The following is a 20,926-nucleotide window of genomic DNA, read 5'->3' as shown; positions in this document are numbered from 1 at the left end:
ATTTCTGACAATTTAACAGGGTGTCCTGGTATGGTAGTAGTAAACATGGTATGATGGGGGAGGTGAAGAGAGACAGGTCTGACCTCTCGGGCGGGTTACCTTCAGCTTTGCCGACTGCTTGATTTCAGTAGACTGAAAATTAGGCGGGTTCTACACCAGGGGAGCAATCCCCTCAGCCACATCACTGCCCACGCCTGGCCCCGCTCCCAGTGTCCCCATTCAGAACATTTGCCCAGAAATTCGGGTCCCCATGGGTGAGTACGCGCAGGGTACTCACACGTAGGGCCAACGAAAGTGCCGGTTTCGTGCATGCACTGCGCATGCATAGGAAAACGGAACTTCCGTTCCTTTCAAGGAAGGGGTTCACAGGTCGAACGCGTGCGCCGGAGAGGCAGCGTGCGCCTGGAACTTCCGTTTTTTTTTGCAGGTTTCTCCGGGAGGGTAAGTCTCCAGGAGCTATGCTTGTAAAAAGCAGTCGCAAGGCCTGCTTTTAACAAGGTAAGTGGTGAATTAAGTAAAATTAAAACATTTTTTCCATAGGTCTATTATTTTTAAATACTTTAAAGAAAGATAAGTTTATTTTTAGCCCTGTTAGAAACTGTAATTAATTTTTCAAAAATTTAAATTATTGTTTAAAATAGTTATTTTATGTAATTTATAGTTATTTTAAAAATGTGATTTAAAAAAAAAATTATTTGAAGTTTTAGTTATGTTTTGGGGCTGAATTGTATTCATAGATTTGACAGGTCTTCCTGTCAAATCTATGAATACAGATTCCCTGCTACCATTGGCTCTCCATGGCCCACGTGATCCCAGGGGATGCTTCGAACTAACTGCTCCCCTGGGATACGCAAGCACTGCGCACCGCCAGTTGGAGGAGGCCCAGGATCGGAATCCCACGGGAGCCCACAGCACAACAGCCGGCACGCTAGGTAAGTGCAGGTCGGAGGCTTGCACCCGCGGGAAGCCCCCGACCCGAATGTTTGTAGAAAGTATGGCCCCGATTTTCGGCTTGTGTGGGAAATGGTCGGGTTTCCCCAAATGTGGGGTTTCTGACACGCATAAAAAAGTGTCACCAAGCTCCACGCAATTTTTCCTCAATTGGCCAATTAATTCCCAGCACGTGGGAAGCCTTGCTAATTGTCCAATTCGAGTCAGAAATCCCCAAAGTATGATGTCATCATTCGTGGTGCTTTCAAGGTAGCATCCTCTGAAGACTTCCAAACAAACCATACAGGATGGCAGAGGAGCCTGCAGCAGCTGTGGCCAGTGCCAGACCCCGAGCTGCCTTCAAAATCGATGAGGCTTCACTGCAGGCATTATTGGATGCGGTTAGGGCCCACAGGGAGGTCCTCTTCCCTAGGCCAGGGAGGAAGAGGCCTCCCACTGAGACCAATGCTGCATGGATGCAGGTGTCAGCAGATGCCAACTCGCTGGGAGTCACCAGAAGAACCTTGGCATTACATCTCTAACTCCTTCCTTTACTCCCCTACAGTACCATCCAGAGCCCCCGTCCTCACTGTGGAGGAGGAAGAGGCTGTACAGCCAGACTCCTCAGAGGAAGCTCCAACCTCTGAGGGCACAGCGCACCCAGCACCAGCGCAAACACTCACACCTCGGGGGGACCTTCGGGACATAGAGTAGTGTTGTCACCTGGTGTTTCACAGCTCACAAGTGAGCCTCAGCAGATTCTGGAGACAGGGACAGCAGTGGAGAGTCCTCGTCAGAGGGCGCAGGACTCTGCCAGCTCAGCTCAGCTGCGCTGCATGTCGACCCTCTGCCTCTGGGTCCATCCGCAAGAGAAGAGGTGTTGGATTTCCATGCACAAATGCAGGAGTCTCTGGCAGGTTTTGTCTCCAGGGTCGCTGCGAGTGCAGAGCGAATGGAGGAGTCCATAGCGACCATGAGCAGAGCCTTTGTGGCGTCATTGGTGCATGAACGCATCACCATGGAAAGGTTGGCAACCTCCATGGAGGAGATAACTCGCCAGGGTATGGAAAATATGGTGAGTGCTCATAAGAGAATGACATCAAGAGGAGCGTTGGCCATCTGTTGAACAGAGAAACCAAACCTTCATGGAAGTCCTTCTGAGTAGGACTGCCAGTGCAGAAACGGGTCCCCATGGCCCCCTAAAGTGCAGCAAGGTGCTCTCAAGCCACTTCCAAGCATTGGCCCCTTCTGGCCTGTGCAGCTTCAGGTGAGTGAGCAGCAGCCTGGTGCTCCTGGTGCTCATCCTGCTGTTCCTGGTTCTGCGGCTGCCTCCTCTGCTGCTGGAGATCCTGTAATGGCAAGAAGGGAAGGAAAAAAAGGCGTCCCATGCTTCTCGCAGATGCCTCCACTGAGGAAGCGCTGAGTGAGGGTGGCGAGAGGGGCTTCCCAGGAGATCGCATTGGAGAAGTGTGTGAGGCTCCAACCTTCCACAGCTGTGCCTAAGCCTTGAAGAAGTAGCCCCAAACCTGCAACAACAAGGTCCTTCAACATACAAGTGCTGTCCCTTTAAATCGCAGCTTTCCATGACCTGCAGCTGACAGCAAGCAAGCCGGCAAGCTTCACGCCAGGTCTCATCAGCGGAGTTCCCCGCAGGCGTGTTTGATGTGGGGAAAGCCCCAAAGTCGCAACGGCCCTGGAAAATCTTCTTCAACAAGGTAATTATTGGTCATTAGTGTGCCGACGACCAGTCCCGCCAGTGGCGGCCAGGACTGAAGCGGGTCATGGAGAAACGGCGGTCCGAAAGTCGGAGGGGGCGGGGAATCAGGCGGGGGGGTGGGTCCCGACCCACTTTTTCGGCAATTTTCGGCCGCTGGCCGCCTGAAAAGCCGCCCGACGGCGGCCAGAAAATTGACCCCTATGATCCAATTTAACAGACAAATACAGCCAATCCCTGATGATTTAGAAGGTTTTTTTTTCATTTTTCCCTGGGAGTTGCAAAGGGGACAGAAATGCGCCCATGTTTATTGACAATCTGGGAAGACACCTGTGTTGGTACTGGGATCAGATCTCTTGAATCAATCCCATGAATCTCCACAATCCAAATCTCAGAGGATGAATGCATCGGCAGCTTGTGGGGGACAATCCTGACACTGTAGGAATGGTCAAATTCCTATCTAGAGATTGAGTTCAATGCAGGCAGCTTGTCTGCCCATCCAGCGCCTTGGAGGCTGGCCCTCAGTGCGGCCTTAAGCGATCTGTGAAAACGTTCGCACAGACCGTTCGCTTGTGGGTGGTAGGCTGTGGTGCGGTGTAATTTGACACTGAGTCCTTGAGCCACCGCATTCCAGAGCTCGGAGGAAAACTGCGGTCCCCGGTCTGAAGAGATGTCAGCAGGCACTCCAAAACGGGCGACCCATGAAGAGATGAACGCCCTGGCCACGTCCGCCGAAGTAGTAGATGACAGGGGAACCGCCTCTGGCCATCTGGTGGTGCGATCTACTATGGTCAGGATGTGCGTAAAACCATGGGAAGGTGGAAGTGGTCCTACCAGGTCCACATTAACGTGGTCAAACCGGCGCTCAGGAACTGCAAAGGTGGCCAATGGAGCCTTGATGTGGCGCTGTACCTTGGCCTTTTGGCAGACCACGCAGGTGTTGGCCCAGTCGCGGACACCTTTATGCATGCTCCGCCAAACGAACTTAGATGGCATTAGCTTCTGAGAAGCCTTCATTCCTGGGTGTGACAACCCATGTATGGCGTCAAACACCTTGCGGCGCCAGGCGACCAGCACAATAGGGCAAGGGTCCCGAACGGAGACGTCACACAGCAACGTGGTACCAGCGGAATGGAACCTGACGTCGGCCAACTGGAGGCTAGTGGTGTTGGTGCGGTAAGCCTGCACTTCTGGGTCTGAGACTTGGTCTGCTGCCATGAGGGCGTAGTCGATGCCCAGCTGGACCGCATGCATGGTCGCGCGGGAGAGGCAATCTGCCACCAGGTTGTCTTTACCGTCCACGTGCTGAATATCTGTGGTAAATTTGGAGATGTATGTCAGCTGACATTGTTGTCGAGATGACCACGGTTCGGCGGTCTTGGCCATGGCAAAAGTCAATGGCTTACGGTCGACAAGAACTGGAAATGGCGGATGGCCAGAAAAAGGGCTAGTAACTCCCTGTCGAAAGTACTGTACGCCCGCTCGGTACGCCGCAGTTGACGGCTGAAGAATGCCAATGGCTGCCATGCCCCGTTTACCCACTGCTCCTGAACGGCGCCGATTGCGTAATCTGACGCGTTGGTGGTGAGGGCGATGGTGGCTCCTGGTAGAGGGTGCGCCAGCATGGTCACGTTAGCTAAGGCGCCCTTGGTGTCGGTGAATGCCCGGTCCATGCCAACCGTCCAGCCTACCGGATCCTTGCCAGACTTGCCCTTGAGGGCCTCGTACAGGGACTGCATGAGCAGTGCTGCCTTAGGCACGAAACGGTGGTAAAAATTTACCATGCCGAGGAACTCCTGCAGGGCCTTTATGTTCTGCGGGCGTGGAAAGGCTGTCACCACCTCTACCTTCGCTTGCAAAGGAACCGCTCCCTCCGAGGTAATGCGATGTCCCAGGAAATCAATTTGGCGCAGACCAAACTGACACTTGGCTGTGTTGATAATCAGGCCGTGTTGGCTGAGGCATCGAAAGAGGGTGCATAGGTGAGAGATGTGTTCCTCCTTATTAGGACTGGCGATGAGGATATCGTCTAAGTAGACAAAAAGGAACTTGAGGTCCCGCAGCACGGAGTCCATGAGGCGCTGGAAAGCCTGGGCGGCATTCTTCAACCCAAACGGCATCCTTAAAAATTCAAAGAGACCGAAAGGGGTGATGACTGCGGTCTTCGGGACGTCGTGCGGGTGCACCGGGACCTGGTGGTAGCCTCGGACAAGGTCAACCTTGGAAAAAACGGTGTTTCCTGCCAAATGGGCAGAGAAATCCTGGATGTGGGGGATCGGGTATCGACCAGGAGTGGTGGCGTCGTTTAGGCGCCGATAGTCGCCGCAGGGCCGCCATCCGCCGCCAGGTTTCGGTACGATGTGACGAGGCGAAAACCAGGGACTATTCGACCTGCAAATAATCCCTAAGCGTTCCATTGTTGCGAACTCCGCCTTCGCGACCGCTAGCTTGCCAGGTTCAAGGCGCCGGGCCCACGCGTGGACCGGGGGGCCGGTGGTGGTGATGTGGTGTTCCACACCATGTTTCGTGGCCATGGAGGAGAACGTGGGCCTGGTCAGGTCTGGAAATTCGCCTAGCAGGCGAGCGAACTCATTCGGAGTCGGGAAAGCGCAGGAGACGGTGCGCGACATGGTGTTACTACGGTGGCAAGGGATAGAGTGAAATGTGGCTGCGTTGATCAGCCGCCGGTTCCTTACATCGACCAGGAGGCCGTTGGCGCACAGGAAATCTGCACCGAGAATGGCTTGCGAAACCTTGGCCGTAACGAATTCCCAGAAAAACCGCTGGCTGCCGAAGCACACCTGGACCCGCCGTCTGCCGAAGGTCTGAATAGCTCCGCCATTAGCCGCTTCAAGGGGGAGGCCGTGCCTCCCAGCCTGTACATCAAGAGCTGACACAGGTAGAATGCTGCACTGCGCTCCGGTGTCGCACAGGAACCGACGACCGGAGAGGGTATCTGTGATGAAGAGCAGCTTGCCTGCATTGCCGATTGCCATCGCGGCTGCGGGCCACCCGTTAGACCCGTTCTTCATTGGACGGAGTTGTTTTTTTTTGAGAGAAGCTGCAGGGAGGGCGGCAACATCTCGCCTTCGTGCCAAACCGCACGTGGTAGAAGCACAGCCCCGCGGGCTGAGGAGCTGGGGCGGCATCTGTGGGGGATGGGCGCCTCGTGGCAGCGCAGTGCTGTTGCGTAACTGCGAATATTTTGTCTGCCTCAGAAGCGAGCGCTACGCAGTCTTCGACCTCGGATCTCGCCAAGGCCGCTTGCACTTGCACCGGTAATTGGCTGAGGAATAACTCTCTGAAGTGAAAGCATTCCGGTTCGGAGCCGAGGAGTGTGAGCATTTGGCTCATCAGCTCCGAAGGTTTGGAGTCCCCGATCCCGGGCATAGCGAGCAGCCGACAGGCGCGCTCTGATTTCGTGAGCCCGAAAACCTGTAGCAACCGCGCCTTGAGAGTCTCATACTTGCGGTCCGATGGGGGGTTCTCGAGAAGACTGACGATCCGCGGTAGAGCCGTCGAGTGCGGAGACCACGTATAAGTATCGGGTCTGATCCTCAACGATGCCTCTCAGGGCGAACTGGGCTTCAACTTAGATGAACCACGAGGTCGCTTGTTGCTCCCAGAACTGCGGCAGCTTCAACGAAATGGCGTTTGCCTCCATGCTGTGTTCCTTTTGTGAAATCCGTTCACATCACGTCAGGGTCACCAATGTAGGAATGGTGAAATTCCTATCTAGAGATTGAGTTCGACGCAGGCAATCAATCAAAAAGGTTTTTAATGTCAAACTAACGAGTTTAAACAGATGGATGCAAGAGAACTATGAATACAGGTCTTAACAGGTCGGAGGTTCCACGAGGACTGCCTGGGCGGTCCCGTGGATGGCGTCATGATGTCATCACGTTTTTCCCGCGTTTGGGTGATCACGTGATTAGCGGCATGATGTCATCGCATTTGCCCGCGCTCTTAAAGGGACCGCACACTGTACATGCAAACAGTATATATATACATTGATGGGATGTGGGCGTCGCTGGCTGGCTAGGCCTGCATTTAGTGCCCATCCCTAATTGCCCTTGAGAAGATGGTGGTGAGCCACCTTTACAACTGAGTGGCTTGCTAAGCCATTTCAGAGGGCATTAAGAGTCAACCACATTGCTGTGGGTCTGAAGTCACATGTAGGCCAGGCCAGGTAAGGATGGCAGATTTCCTTCCCTAAAGGACATTAGTGAACCAGATGGGTTTTTGCAACAATCGACAATGGTATCATGGTCGCCATTACTAAGACTAACATTTAATTCCAGAATTAAATTGAATTGAATTTAAATTCCACCAGCTGCCGTGGTGGGATTTGAACCCATTATCCTCAGAGCATTTGACTGAGCCTCTGGCTTACTAGCCTAGTGACATAACTGTAGTGTCCGAGTATCAATAATACACGGACTGCAGGAGAACAATAAAACAGGTATTTACTGAACAGAGGGTAAACTTAAGACTGATGTACAGAAGCCTGCTATGGCTTTTTATACAGGTGTGGTCACTGCCGGTACTGCAGTATGAAATCAGTTCTTCTCTTAAAGGTACATACACAACAATTCCTCCCCTTTTAGATAAACAGTACATAACATTCATTTAACAACTAAATAATAACTAATTACAATTACAATTGTCTCTGTACTATATACATCAACTGAAATAATTATTTATAAGTTCAGTCTTTGAGGAGGCTTCCTGATCCTGACTTGATAGCGCCTTTCTCGAGTATCCTGTTCTTGCGGCGGAGTCGATTCTGGCTCATTGTCATTAGTTGGTTCGTCAGCTTCCAATACCACTGCTTCTGAGGTAGACGCAATCTGTACTTCGGGTTCATTACCAGGTGCACATGCTCGTGGTATGGGTTTGGCTTGTTCCTGTGACTCTAGAATCTGGTCAGCATGGCATCTCACGATGCTCTCTCCAATGTCCACTGTATACATTAGTGGTCCCTGCTGTGTGCATATCGTTCCTGGCTGCCATTTTTCTGTTCGGTAGTCGCGGGCCAAGACTGGTCGCCCTATCTTGAAGCTCCTGGTTGGCTTCTCATTGATGTGCTGGAATTGCTTATCCTCAACATCTCATCTTATGTTTGGTTTGAGCAAATCCAGGCGACATCTTAGCCTTCGGTTGAAGAACATTATGGCTGGAGCTTGTTTGGTGACTGCATGTGTCGCATTCCGGTAAGCAAACAAGAAATTATCTACCTTGTGTTGTAGTGGTATGTCGTCGTTATACATCACCTTTATTGCCTTTTTAAAGGTCTGAACAAACCTCTCAGCCAATCCATTTGTGGCTGGATGATATGGGGCAGATGTGTAATGTTTCACCCCATTATTCCTCAGAAACCTCCGGAAATCCTCGGACACAAACTGTGGCCCATTGTCGGAGCAAATCTGTTCTGGCAAGCCATTCCTGGTGAAGATGGTCCATAGGACTGCAATAGTTTTCTCCGTGGTGGTGGAGGACATTTTGATGACCTCTGGCCATTTCGAATGGGCATCCACGGCGATTAGAAACATTGGCCTAGAAATTCGGTTGGTAGCGCCGGCGCTGAGCGCCTAAAGAGACCTAGAATTGGGGCGATACCCTATGTTGGGACGTTCGCTATGAAGATAGCGACAACTCAGATATTGACTATACATTTTGCGCCTGCGCTAAGTGTTTGCGCGCGCCCGCGAGCGCAAGCAGATCATGACGTCATTTCAGTGTGCAACGCCTTTTAGGAGCACCTGAGCGCATATTGGGTGGCGCCCTGAGCCTTAGCGCCCAGCGCTATTAGTGACAGTTCGAGGGAGGGCTAACAGGCCCTTCTCGGAGTAGGGGGGCACTATTTAAAGGGGACAGCTCTAGTGCAGAATCTTCTGCCACTTGGCCTGCTCATTGCGATCGTTGCTAGAGAGAGTTAGCGAGCTAATGTGGAGCGGAGTTCTGGGAATTTAGCTTTACAGTACTTGGGTCCTTCAAACCTGTCCGAAGCACTTGCAGCACTACACCTAAAAGCCTTTGACCAACTGGCATCGGAATGAGAGCTTGTTTGGAGGGCGACGGCCTCATCGCCCAACACTGTGAAGGGGCAGAGAGACGGCGGGAGAGAGGGCCGGGATTGGCCAGAAGGAGGAGGGGCAATGGAGATCGGCCAATCCGACGGGAAGCTGCGAGGGTCTTTAGGCAGCAGGTGACAAGCCTTGACATGTCGGAGGAGCAGTGTTTGGGAAGGCTCCGATTCTGGAGGGACATTGTTACTGATCTGTGCCACCTGCTTGGTCAGGATCTGCAGCCATGTGAACGCTGCAGAACCTCTCTGTCCGTGATGGCTAAACTGACTGATGGCCTCCATTTTTATGCCAACGGATCCTTTCAGTCAGCCATTGGGGACATTGCGACTGTCGCTCAGGTTGCAGTCCACTGTTGCATCCGGCAAGTTACAGATGCCCTTTATAGGCGAAGGCGTCAATTCATTACCTTCCCTCGGACCCTGCACAAGCAGGCGGAGGGCGCGCAGGGTGTCGCTTCTATTGCGGACTTCCCAATGGTGCAGGGGGCGCGTGACAGCACACACGTGGCTTTGAGGGCGCCATGCCATCATCCTTAGGACTTCCGCAACCGCAAGGGGTTCCACTCCCTCAACATGCAGCTGGTCTGTGACCACTGCCAAATCATCATGGCAGTCACCGCGCATTTCCCAGGGTGCAGCCACGATGCCTTTATCCTGCAGTTGACCTCAGTTTGTGACCTTTTTGAGGGGCTGCCTCGAAGACGAGGCTGGCTTACTGGGGACAAGGGCTATCCTCTCTGGCCATGGCTGATGACAACACTCCGTGTGGCCGACACCCCAGCAGAAGAGCTGATCAGCAGCGGCCATCAGGTGACCAGGCACAGTAAACAGCACGCTATTGGTGTTGTCAAAAAGCGTTTCCAATGTCTGGAAGATTCGGGGGGATCCCTGCAGTACTCGCCGCAGCAAGTGGGACACATCGTCGTCGTCTGCTGCATGCTCCACAACTTGGCGAATCGACGCACCCAGCCAATTCCAGCTGTCCCTCAACGACCAGCAGAGCAGGCGGAGGAGGAGGAGTATGAGGAGGAGGAGGAGGAGGAAGAGCAGGCGGAGGAGGAGGAGGAGGAGGAGGAGGAAGAGCAGGCGGAGGAGGAGGAGGCGGAGGAGGAGGAGGAGGAGGAGGAAGATGGAAGGGCTGCTGAAAGTGGAAGGGCCATACGTCAGAGGCTCATCTGGACTCGTGTCGAGACCCCTGTGGCGGAATGCTGAGAGTCTTAACTCATGCGCACTTTGGATGTTTGAGGGCCTCTGAATGCCAGCATCACTGAAACTAGTCACATGCACCATGCCACATTGAAACTTCTGTTTATTGGCACAAAAGTCTTTTATTACAGCTAAACAACGTAATGTCAACAGAAACCATAACTTTCAAAATAACTGTGAACTGTTCGGCAAAGCCGCAAAACTCAACAAACCTTCTGCAAATATAACAACAGGTGAGGGTGTCCTTGAATTTGGACAAACAAACGTCTCAGCACCTCCCTCTACAACTGGCCCCTTGAGGGAGAACGACTTCTCTTTTGCGCCCGGCCCCTTCCCTCCCTGCTGCTCCTACGTAATTGGACCCCAGTGGCGGCCTCAAGGCTGGGGGACGCCTGCTGACTGTCTGGAAGCGCAGAAGCCCCTGAGGGACGGCCTGGCCGACCTCTGGGCTTGGAGGGTGCGGACACAGGATGCTTGATGTGACCATGGCTGGAAGCAGTGTGGCCTGCAGGTGGTGGCAGCTGCAATGCAGGCGTCCCAGCGCTGGCATGTGCAATGGTCTCCTGCCGAGAGAGGACACCTGCACCATGGTTGGACGACACACTGGCTATCTGAGGGGAGCGGCTCGGCTCATCCGCCACAATCGCATGCTCCACTGATTCCTGGCCTTGTATGGGACTGGAAGGGCCCGGGGTGATCCTAACTGATGCAGAGAGGGTGGCTACAGTGAGAGATCGCGTTGCGTCAATCTGGCTGTGGAGGAGCCCAGCAAGTGACTGCGTGGCAACAGTGAGGACCTGTGTGCCAGGTGCCAGTGCTTCGGAGAAGGCCTGGACAGTTCTTCCCATTGCTTCGGACAAGGCAGGTGCCGACCGCTCCACTGCCTCGGACAAGCCCTGCACAGACCTTTCCAGGGATTGTCCGAAGCCCTGAACAGTCCTTTCCATAGCCGACTCAAAGCCGTGGACAGTCCTCTCCATTGTTGGGCTGAAGCCCTGGATAGTCCTGTCCATTGTTGCCCCGAAGCCCTGGATAGACCTTGTGCATTGAGTGGTGCTGGAGTTTTGCTAAGTGTATTTTGTGAATTTTAGTGTGTTAAGAAGTCAATTATTTGAAGTAAGTTTAATTTTTTAAGGGTTTTTTAAACTCCTGGGCAGTTTAAACCGGAAGTAGAATCCGGGTATAAAAGGGGAGGGGCTAGTGCAGTGCACGGAGTGCCTTGTGCATTGAGTGGTGCTGGAGTTTTGCTAAGTGGGAGAGTTCGGATAAGTGGGAGGTGAGGGTGTGTTTTTTGCTCTGTTTTGTTCCCCACTCCCAGGTTTAGACAGCACTGCGGAGGCGGAGCGGCGAGACGAGTCAACCAAACAGGCCCCACAGACAGTATTCAAGGAGGAGGTTGGTGGTCAGCTGGTTGGTTGGTTTTCTTCCTTCTCTTCTCTTTTATACCTTTAAGTTGGTAAGTCCTATTGAATAGTGGTGTGACATTATCATCTATATCTGGGTAGGGTCTTCATAACTAATAATAAGAAATTTAATTAATTATATAGAATGGAGCAGGTGATGTGTTACTGTTGCGAGATGTGGGAGCCGGTGGTCCCCATTGAGGCTCATGGTGATTACATCTGCGACAAGTGTTTGCTGCTAGAGGAACTCAAGTTCCATGTTATGGAGCTTGAGACTGAGCTTCAGACACTGCGACACATCAGGGAGGGGGAGAAGTTCCTGGACTCTATGTTTCAGGAGATGGTCACACCTATGAAGTTAATTACTGCAGATGTAGTCCGTGGTCAGGGACAGGACGGTGTGACTACGAGTGAGGAAGGTACAGGGATCCAGGATGTAGTGTTGAAGGAGACGCAGCCCTTGTTCTTGTCCAGCAGGATCGAGGTTCTTACTCCCTGTGAGGGCGGGAGCGGGGACTGCAGGGAGGATGAGCAACCTGGCCACAGCACCGTGGTACAGGGGGCCATTCAAGTGGAGGGAGTAAAAAGGAATGTTGCAGTGGTAGGGGATAGTATCATTAGGGGGATAGATAGGGTTCTCTGCAGTCAAGAGCGGGAGTCCCGAAGGCTGAGTTGCCTGCCCGGTGCCAGGGTTAAGGACATCTCTTCTGGGCTGGAAAGAAACTTGGAGTGGGAGGGGGAGGATCCAGTTGTCGTGGTCCATGTTGGTACCAACGACGTAGATGGGACAAGGAAGACAGTTCTGTTAAAGGAGTATGAGCAGCTAGGGGTCAAATTAAAAAACAACCTCAATGGTAATAATCTCTGGGTTATTACCTGAGCCACGAGCGAATATGGCTAGGATAAATAAAATTAAAGAGTTAAATGCGTGGCTCAAAGACTGGTGTGGGAGAAATGGGTTTTGCTTCTTGGGACACTGGCACCAATACTGGGACAGGAGGGAGCTGTTCCGTTGGGACGGACTCCACTTGGCCAGTGCTGGGACTAGAGTCCTGGCGAATCATATAACTAGGGCTGTAGAGAGGGCTTTAAACTAATTAGTGGGGGGGGGAGGTTTCTAGAGAGCAAATAATAGAAATGACAACAGAGAAGGTCATAGACTTAGGTAGCAGTGGGGGAATTAAAAAACAGAATGTGTCAGGAAGGGACAGAAGGTATGGAGCAAAAAGTAAAGTACTAAAAAGGGAAAAAACAGGAACTAAGTGTTACAAAACATATTTGAAAGTTCTTTATCTGAATGCACGTAGCATTCGTAGCAAAATGAATGAGTTAACGGCACAAATAACGACATATGGGTATGATCTTGTGGCCATTACAGAAACATGGCTGCAGGGTGACAATGCCTGGGAATTAAACATACCAGGTTATTTAACAATCAGGAAGGACAGGCAGGAAGGGAGAGGAGGTGGGGTGGCTATGTTAATAAAGGAAGGAATCACTATAATACAGAGAAATGATATTGGGTCAAAGGAGCAGGATAGTGAAACAGTTTGGGTGGAGATAAGGAATAATAAGGGGAAAAAAACACTAGTGGGTGTAGTCTATAGGCCTCCGAACAGTTGCAACTCTGTTGGACGGAGTATTAATCAGGAAATAGTTGAGGTTTGTAATAAGGGAACAGCTATAATTATGGGGGATTTTAATTATCATATTAACTGGACAAATCAAATTGGGCAGAGCAGCCTTGAGGATGAGTTCATTGAATGCATTAGGGATGGGTTTCTTGAGCAGTATGTAACTGAACCGACCAGGGGGCAAGCAACCTTAGATTTGGTCCTGTGTAATGAGACAGGATTAATAAAAAATGTCCTAGTAAAGGATCCCCTTGGAATGAGTGACCATAACATGGTTGAGTTCCATATTCAATTAGAGGGTGAGAAGGTTGGATCTCAAACAAGCGTGCTGAGCTTGAATAAAGGAGACTATGAAGGTATGAGAGCGGAATTGATTAGAGTGGACTGGGAAAATAGATTAAAGGGTAAGACGGTACATGATCAGTGGTGTACATTTAAGGAGTTATTTTACAACTTCCAAAAAATATATATTCCACTGAGGAAAAAAGGGTGTAAAAGAAAAGATAGCCATCCGTGGCTAAGTAAAGTAATTAAGGATAGTATCTGACTAAAAACAAGGGCATATAAGGTAGCCAAATCTAGTGGGAGGATGGAAGATTGGGAAGTCTTTAACAGACAGCAAAAAATAACTAAAAGATTGATTAAGAAAGGGAAGATAGATTATGAAAGTAAATTAGCAAAAAATATAAAAACAGACAGTAAAAGTTTCTATAGTTATATAAAAAGAAAAAAGGTGGCTAAAGTAAATGTTGGTCCCTTAGAGGATGAGACCGGGAAATTAATGGTGGGAAACATGGAGATGGCAAAAACACTGAACAATCATTTTGTATCAATCTTTACAGTAGAGGACACTAAGAATATCCCAACACTGGACAAACAGGGGGCTCTAGGGGGGGAGGAACTAAATACGATTAAAATCAGTAAGGAATTGGTACTTGGTAAAATAATGGGACTCAAGGCGGATAAATCCCCTGGACCTGATGGTTTGCATCCTAGGGTCTTGAGGGAAGTAGCGGTAGGGATTGTGGATGCATTGGTAATAATTTTCCAAAACTCAATGGACTCAGCAAAGGTCCCGGCAGATTGGAAAACTGCTAATGTAACACCCTTATTTAAAAAGGATAGTAGGCAGAAGGCTGGAAACTATAGACCTGTTAGCCTAACATCTGTGGTTGGTAAAATGTTAGAGTCCATTATTAAGGAGACAGTAATGAGACATTTGGATAAACATAATTTAATAGGACAAACTCAGCATGGTTTCATGAAGGGGAAGTCATGTTTGACAAATTTGCTGGAGTTTTTTGAGGAAGTAACATACAGGGTGGATAAAGGGGAACCAGTGGATGTAGTGTATTTAGACTTCCAAAAGGCATTTGACAAGGTGCCACACAAAAGATTATTGCTCAAGATAAAAAATCACGGGATTGGGGGTAATATTCTGGCGTGAGTGGAGGATTGGCTCTCTAACAGAAAGCAGAGAGTTGGGATAAATGGTTCGTTCTCAGATTGGCAACCAGTAACTAGTGGTGTTCTGCAGGGGTCAGTGCTGGGTCCCCAGCTCTTTACAATCTATATTAACAATTTGGAGGAGGGGACCGAGTGTAACATATCAAAGTTTGCAGATGATACAAAGATGGGACGGAAAGTAGTGAGTGAGGAGGACATAAAAAACCTGCAAAGGGACATAGACAGGCTAAGTAAGTGGGCAGAGATTTGGCAGATGGAATACAATACTGGAAAGTGTGAGGTTATGCACTTTGGCAGGAAAAATCATAGAGCAAGTTATTATCTTAATGGCAAGAAACTGGAAAGTACTGTAGTACAAAGGGATCTGGGGGTCCTGGTGCACGAAACTCAAAAAGTTAGTATGCAGGTGCAGCCAGTGATCAAGAAGGCCAATGGAATGTTGGCTTTTATTGCTAGGGGGATGGAATATAAAAACAGGGAGGTATTGCTGCAGTTGTACAAGGTATTGGTGAGGCCGCACCTGGAATACTGCATACAGTTTTGGTGTCCATACTTAAGAAAAGACATACTTGCTCTCGAGTCAGTACAAGGAAGGTTCACTCGGTTAATCCCGGGGATGAGGGGGTGGTCATATGAGGAGAGGTTGAGTAGATTGGGACTCTACTTATTGGAGTTCAGAAAAATGAGAGGCGATCTTATTGAAACATATAAGATTGTGAAGGGGCTTGATCGGGTGGATGCGGTGAGAATGTTCCCAATGATGGGTGAAACTAGAACTAGGGGGCATAATCTTAAAATAAGGGGCTGCTCTTTCAAAACTGAGATGAGGAGAAACTTCTTCACTCAGAGGGTGGTAGGTTTGTGGAATTTGCTGCCCCAGAAAGCTGTGGAAGCTACATCATTAAATAAATTTAAAACAGAAATAGATAGTTTCCTAGAAGTAAAGGGAATTAAGGGTTACGGGGAGCGGGCAGGAAATTGGACATGAATCTAGGTTCGGAATGGTCATGGCCCTGTGGGTAGTGGAGTGGGCCCAGGGGCCGTGTAGCCTGGTTCTGCTCCTACTGTGTTCTAATTCTGTGTTAGATTTTAGGAGATGGTTTTATTCCTGTTCCTGGCTGGGGTGGAGATCGCCTTTACAGAAGGTAAGTACTGTAGAAAATATAGGGACAGAGTGATCTCCTGGAAGAATTTCGATCGCCTAGATGGGTCGGAGAGGAATTTCCCAGATTTTTTTCTCCCAAATTGGCCATTGGGTCTTTATCTGGTTTTTCGCCTCTCCCGGGAGATCACATGGGTTCGGGTGGATGGAGAGTGATAGAAGATTTGAGGTTAGGATCAGATCAGCCATGATCTCATTGAATGGTGGAGCAGGCTCGAGGGGCCAATTGGCTATTTCTTATGTTCTTATGTTCATTGTTGCCCCGAACACCTGGAGAGTCCTGTCCATTGTTGCCCCAAAGCCCTGGAGAGTCCTCGCCATTGTTGCCCCGAAGTCCAACATACTCTTAGCCAATGAATCTATTGACTCAGGCATCTTCTCGACTGCAGCCATCAGCTCCGTATGTCTGACCCGGGCCTGTTTGCTCATCTCAGCCAGGCGATGCACCTCATCTGCACTCTGTGCAGCAGTCATCACGACCTGCCTTGCCCTCCGGGGAGACGGTGGCCGAACTTGCCTATCCCCCGTGCGTTGCTGCATGCCGCTTGGTCCAGCAACTGGTTCATCCTCAGAGCCCCCCGCCCTCCCCTCCAGGGGACTACTATCCCCAGTCTGTAGATGTGTCAGCTCCCCGGATTCTGCAACGGCTGGTCCGGATTCCTCCTTGTCCTCGCCTCCGGTGGCACTGGCACTGGCAGCTTCAGCGCGTTGAGCCCGAGTTGGTGCTGCTTCATCTGAAAGTGGGAGGTGGAAGAGTGGCTTTAGCAAAAGGACAGCTTTGCTGAAAGGCAAGCCAGATTGCGGCAAGGCTCTGACATGGCTGCAGACTGAGGATGTGATGCGCTATCAATTACTCATAAAAGACGGAGAGTTAGGAGAGTAACTAAAGGCTTTTATTAGCAAAGAACAGAGCATGTCTCTCGTGGTTGACTGGGTTCCAAGAAGGCAGGGGGCTGCAGAGCGGTCACCTTTATACCTGGGCCTATGGGTGGAGCCAGGGGCGGAGCCAGCAGAGACATGCTGAGGCATGCATAGGTACAACAGTGTGCAACAACAACAACAACAATAACAGTGGTTTACCACATTCACCCCTTGTTTAAAATTGAGTCCGGCGGGGTGAAGTGCACTAAAGGTTCGTGTAAGTAAGTCTATCAGGTGGCCTTGTATGCCATCCTGATCGTCGTGGTGGCGGCGGTGATGGTGCAGCATCCAACGTTGAATCAGGCGTCTCATTGAGTGGTTGGGTGGTCAATGACGGGTCCTGAGGCTGCGGCATGCCGTCTAGCGGGGTTGGGTTGTGGGTAGTGGTGGATGGCAATGGTAGTGTTTCAGGGACACCCGAAGGTGCGAGATCTCGTGTGGAGGCTGTGTCCTCCCGCCCGTCCGGGTACGCTACGTAAGCGTACTGGGGGTAGGCATGGGTAGTGGTGGGTGGCGAAGGAGGTGTTTCGGGGGCACCCGAAGGTGCGAGGTCTCGTATGGAGACTGTGTCCTCCCGCCCGTCCGGGTACACCTCGTAAGCATACTGAGGGTTGGCATGGAGGAGGCTCACCCTCTCGACCAGGGGGTCCGTCTTATGGGACCTCACATGCTTCTGCAGTAGGACGGGTCCTGGAGAAGTCAGCCATGTCGGTAACGAGATCCCCGATGTGGACTTCCTGGGGAAGGAGAACATTCTCTCATGAGGGGTGGCATTGGTGGCTGTACAGAGCAGTGACCGAATGGAATGGAGCGCCGTAGGGAGGACCTCCTGCCAGCGAGAGGTCGGAAGGCCCTTAGATTTCAAGTTTAAAAGGACTGCCTTCCAGACTGTCGCATTCTCCCTTTCCACCTGGCCATTCCCCCGGGGGTTGTAGCTGGTGGTCCTGCTTGTAGCAATACTTCTCGCGAGCAGGTACTGACGAAGTTCATCGCTCATAAAGGATGAGCCCCTGTCGCTATGAATATAGCTAGGGAAACCGAACAAGGCGAAGAGGTCATTCAGACATTTAATGACCGTGGTACTGGTCATGTCTGAGCAAGGGATGGCAAACGGGAAACAGGAGTACTCGTCAATTATGTTGAGGAAGTACACATTGCGGTCAGAGGAGGGGAGGGGCCCTTTAAAATCGACGCTCAGCCGTTCAAAGGGGCGCGTGGCTTTGATCAGGCTTGCTCTGTCTGGCCTATAAAAATGCGGTTTGCACTCGGCACAGATTTGGCAGTTCCTGGTCATGGTCCTGACCTCCTCGATGGAGTAGGGCAGGTTACGGGATTTGATGAAGTGAAAAAACCTGGTGACCCCCGGATGGCAGAGGTCATTGTGGAGGGTCTTCAGTCTATCAACCTGCGCGTTGGCGCATGTACCACGTGATAGGGCATCTGGGGGCTCATTGAGTTTCCCGGGCCGGTACAAGATATCGTAATTGTAGGTGGAGAGTTCGATTCTCCACCTCAAGATCTTGTCATTCTTGATTTTGCCCCTCTGCTTATTATTAAACATAAAAGCTACTGAACGCTGGTCAGTGAGCAGGGTAAATCGTTTTCCGGCCAGGTAATGCCTCCAATGTCGCACAGCTTCCACAATGGCCTGGGCCTCCTTTTCGACAGAGGAGTGTCGAATCTCGGGGCCCTGGAGGGTCCTTGAGAAAAAGGCCACGGGTCTCCCCGCCTGGTTAAGGGTTGCAGCTAGGGCAAAGTCGGATGCGTCGCTCTCCACTTGGAAAGTGATGGACTCATCCACTGCGTGCATCGTGGCCCTCACAATATCTCTTTTTATGAGAGTGAAGGCTGCACAGGCCTCTGCTGCCAGGGGGAAGGAGGTGGACTTGATGAGGGGTCTGGCTTTGTCCGCATAGTTGGGCACCCACTGAGCATAGTACGAGAAAAACCCTAGGCATCTCTTCAGTGCTTTTTGGCAGTGGGGGAGGGGGAGCTCCATAAGGGGGCGCATCCTGTCGGGGTCGGGGCCGATGACTCCGTTCTCCACTACACAGCCAAGAATGGCAAGGCGCTTGGTACGAAACATACATTTGTCCTTGTTGTATGTTAGGTTCAGCCGCTGGGCCGTACAGAGGAATTTCTCTAGGTTAACATCATGGTCCTGCTGGTCGTGGCCGCAGATGGTGACGTTGTCTAGATAGGGGAAAGTGGCCTGGAGCGCGTTCTGGTCAACCATCCGGTCCATCTCCCGTTGGAAGACTGAAACCCCGTTGGTGACGCCGAAGGGAACTCTGAGGAAGTGGTAGAGATGACCGTCAGCTTCAAAAGCTGTGTACTGGCGGTCCTCAGCCCTGATGGGGAGCTGGTGGTATGCCGACTTTAGATCAATCGTCGAGAACACCCGGTATTGTGCTATCTGATTGACCATGTCAGATATGCGGGGGAGTGGGTATGCATCTAGCTGGGTGTAGCGATTGATCGTCTGGCTGTAGTCAATAACTAGGCGCTGTTTTTCGCCAGTCTTCACTACCACCACTTGTGCTCGCCATGGGCTGGTGCTACTTTCAATAATCCCTTCCTTCAGGAGTCTCGCTACCTCGGATTTAATGAAGCTCCTATCCCCGGCACTGTAACGCCTGCTTTTGGTAGCGATGGGCTTACAGTCGCGGGTGAGGTTAGCAAACAAGGAGGGGGGGGGGACTTTAAGGGTGGAGAGGCTGCAAATGGTGCGCGGCGGGCGATTTAAAAGCTGCTGGCTGCAGACTGTGAGTGGGGGGAGGGGTCCGTCGTACGCTAATGTGACACTCTTAAGATGGCACTGAAAATCCAACCCCAGTAGAACGGCAGCGCAGAGATGGGGCAGGACCAGGAGTTTAAAATTTTTGTATTCCGTGCCCCTTACTGAAAGGGTCACTACACAGTAGCCACCGACGTCCGCTGACTGGGCTTTGGAAGCCAAAGAGATCCGATGGCGCGTCGGCAGGACCGGGAGAGAGTAACTGCGCACCGTGTTGGGGTGGATAAAGCTCTCCGTGCTCCCGCTGTCAAAAAGGCAGGTAGTGGCGCAGCCGTTTACCATAATGCCCATCATGGACCTGGACAGTTGATGAGGGAGAGATTGGTCCAGCGTCACGGAGGCCAGCGTATGGTCGAGCGAGTCGATGTGGTCGTCAGATGAGGCGGTGGTTGAGTCCGGGTCCCCCGTGGTTGAAGTTGGAGACGTCCAAGATGGCGGACAAAATGGCGGCGTCCATGATCCCGATCCCCACGCGGCTGGGGGAGCCCAAGATGGCGGACAAGATGGCTGCCCCCACGGTTCACACGCGGCGCTGCTGGCGTTAGCGGTTTTACCTTTGCAGGCGCTGACATAGTGTCCTTTCTTCCCGCAGCCGGAGCAGGTAGCGTTTCTCGCCGGGCAGCGTGCTCTGGGGTGTTTTGCCTGGCCACAAAAATAACATTTCTGTGCCTTGGACATCGCAGCAGCAGTTGAAGGTGGCGGTCCCATGACCCAAGGTTGTGGCGTCCACGTTGCGGAGTGGTTAGGGGAGAAGGCGTCCATATTCCTGTGGGCCGCGTCGAGCGAGAGCGCGAGGGACACTGCCTTTCTCAGGTCCATTTCTCCCTTTTCCAACAGTCTCTGCCGGGAGTAGTCGGACCTTAGACCCGCAACGAAAGCATCTCGGATCAGTCCCTCCGTGTGTGCTGCGGCTGATACTTCTTTGCAATCGCAGCCTCGGCCGAGTATCCGTAGTGCCCGTAGGAAGGCCTCCACCGATTCCCGGGCTGCTGTCTGCGGGATTTTAAGAGGTGCCTGGCATAGACCGTATTTACCGGGCGTGCGTATTGCCCTTTTAGCAGATCGATAGCCGCCGCGTAGGTCGTCGCGTCCTGGATTATTGTATAAACTTGGTGGCTCACCTTTGAGGCCAGGATTTCCAACTTGTTTTCGTCCAGGGTCACAGTTGAGGCTTGCAGGTAGGCCTCGAAGCAACGCAGCCAATGCGCGAATTTGGTAGCCGAACCCGCTTCTTGGGGGTCTAGGTCCAGGCATGTTGGTCTGAGGGCTGGCAGCAGCTCCTGCTGCTCAGCGTTTGGTGCAGCAGCCTGCTGCTCAGCGTTTGTTGTCGACATTTTGTTTTTGCTAATAAAATTGATGCGCTATCAATTACTCATAAAAGACGGAGAGTTAGGAGAGTAACTAAAGGCTTTTATTAGCAAAGAACAGAGCATGTCTCTCGTGGTTGACTGGGTTCCAAGAAGGCAGGGGGCTGCAGAGCGGTCACCTTTATACCTGGGCCTGTGGGTGGAGCCAGGGGCGGAGCCAGCAGAGACATGCTGAGGCATGCATAGGTACAACAGTGTGCAACAACAACAACAACAATAACAGTGGTTTACCACAGG

The sequence above is a fragment of the Somniosus microcephalus genome, chromosome 20 (genome assembly GCF_052327205.1).
Source record: "Somniosus microcephalus isolate GS21.2 chromosome 20, FLI_Smic_1.0, whole genome shotgun sequence".
Classification (NCBI taxonomy): domain Eukaryota; kingdom Metazoa; phylum Chordata; class Chondrichthyes; order Squaliformes; family Somniosidae; genus Somniosus; species Somniosus microcephalus.
Note: the sequence above shows the minus strand (reverse complement) of the source record.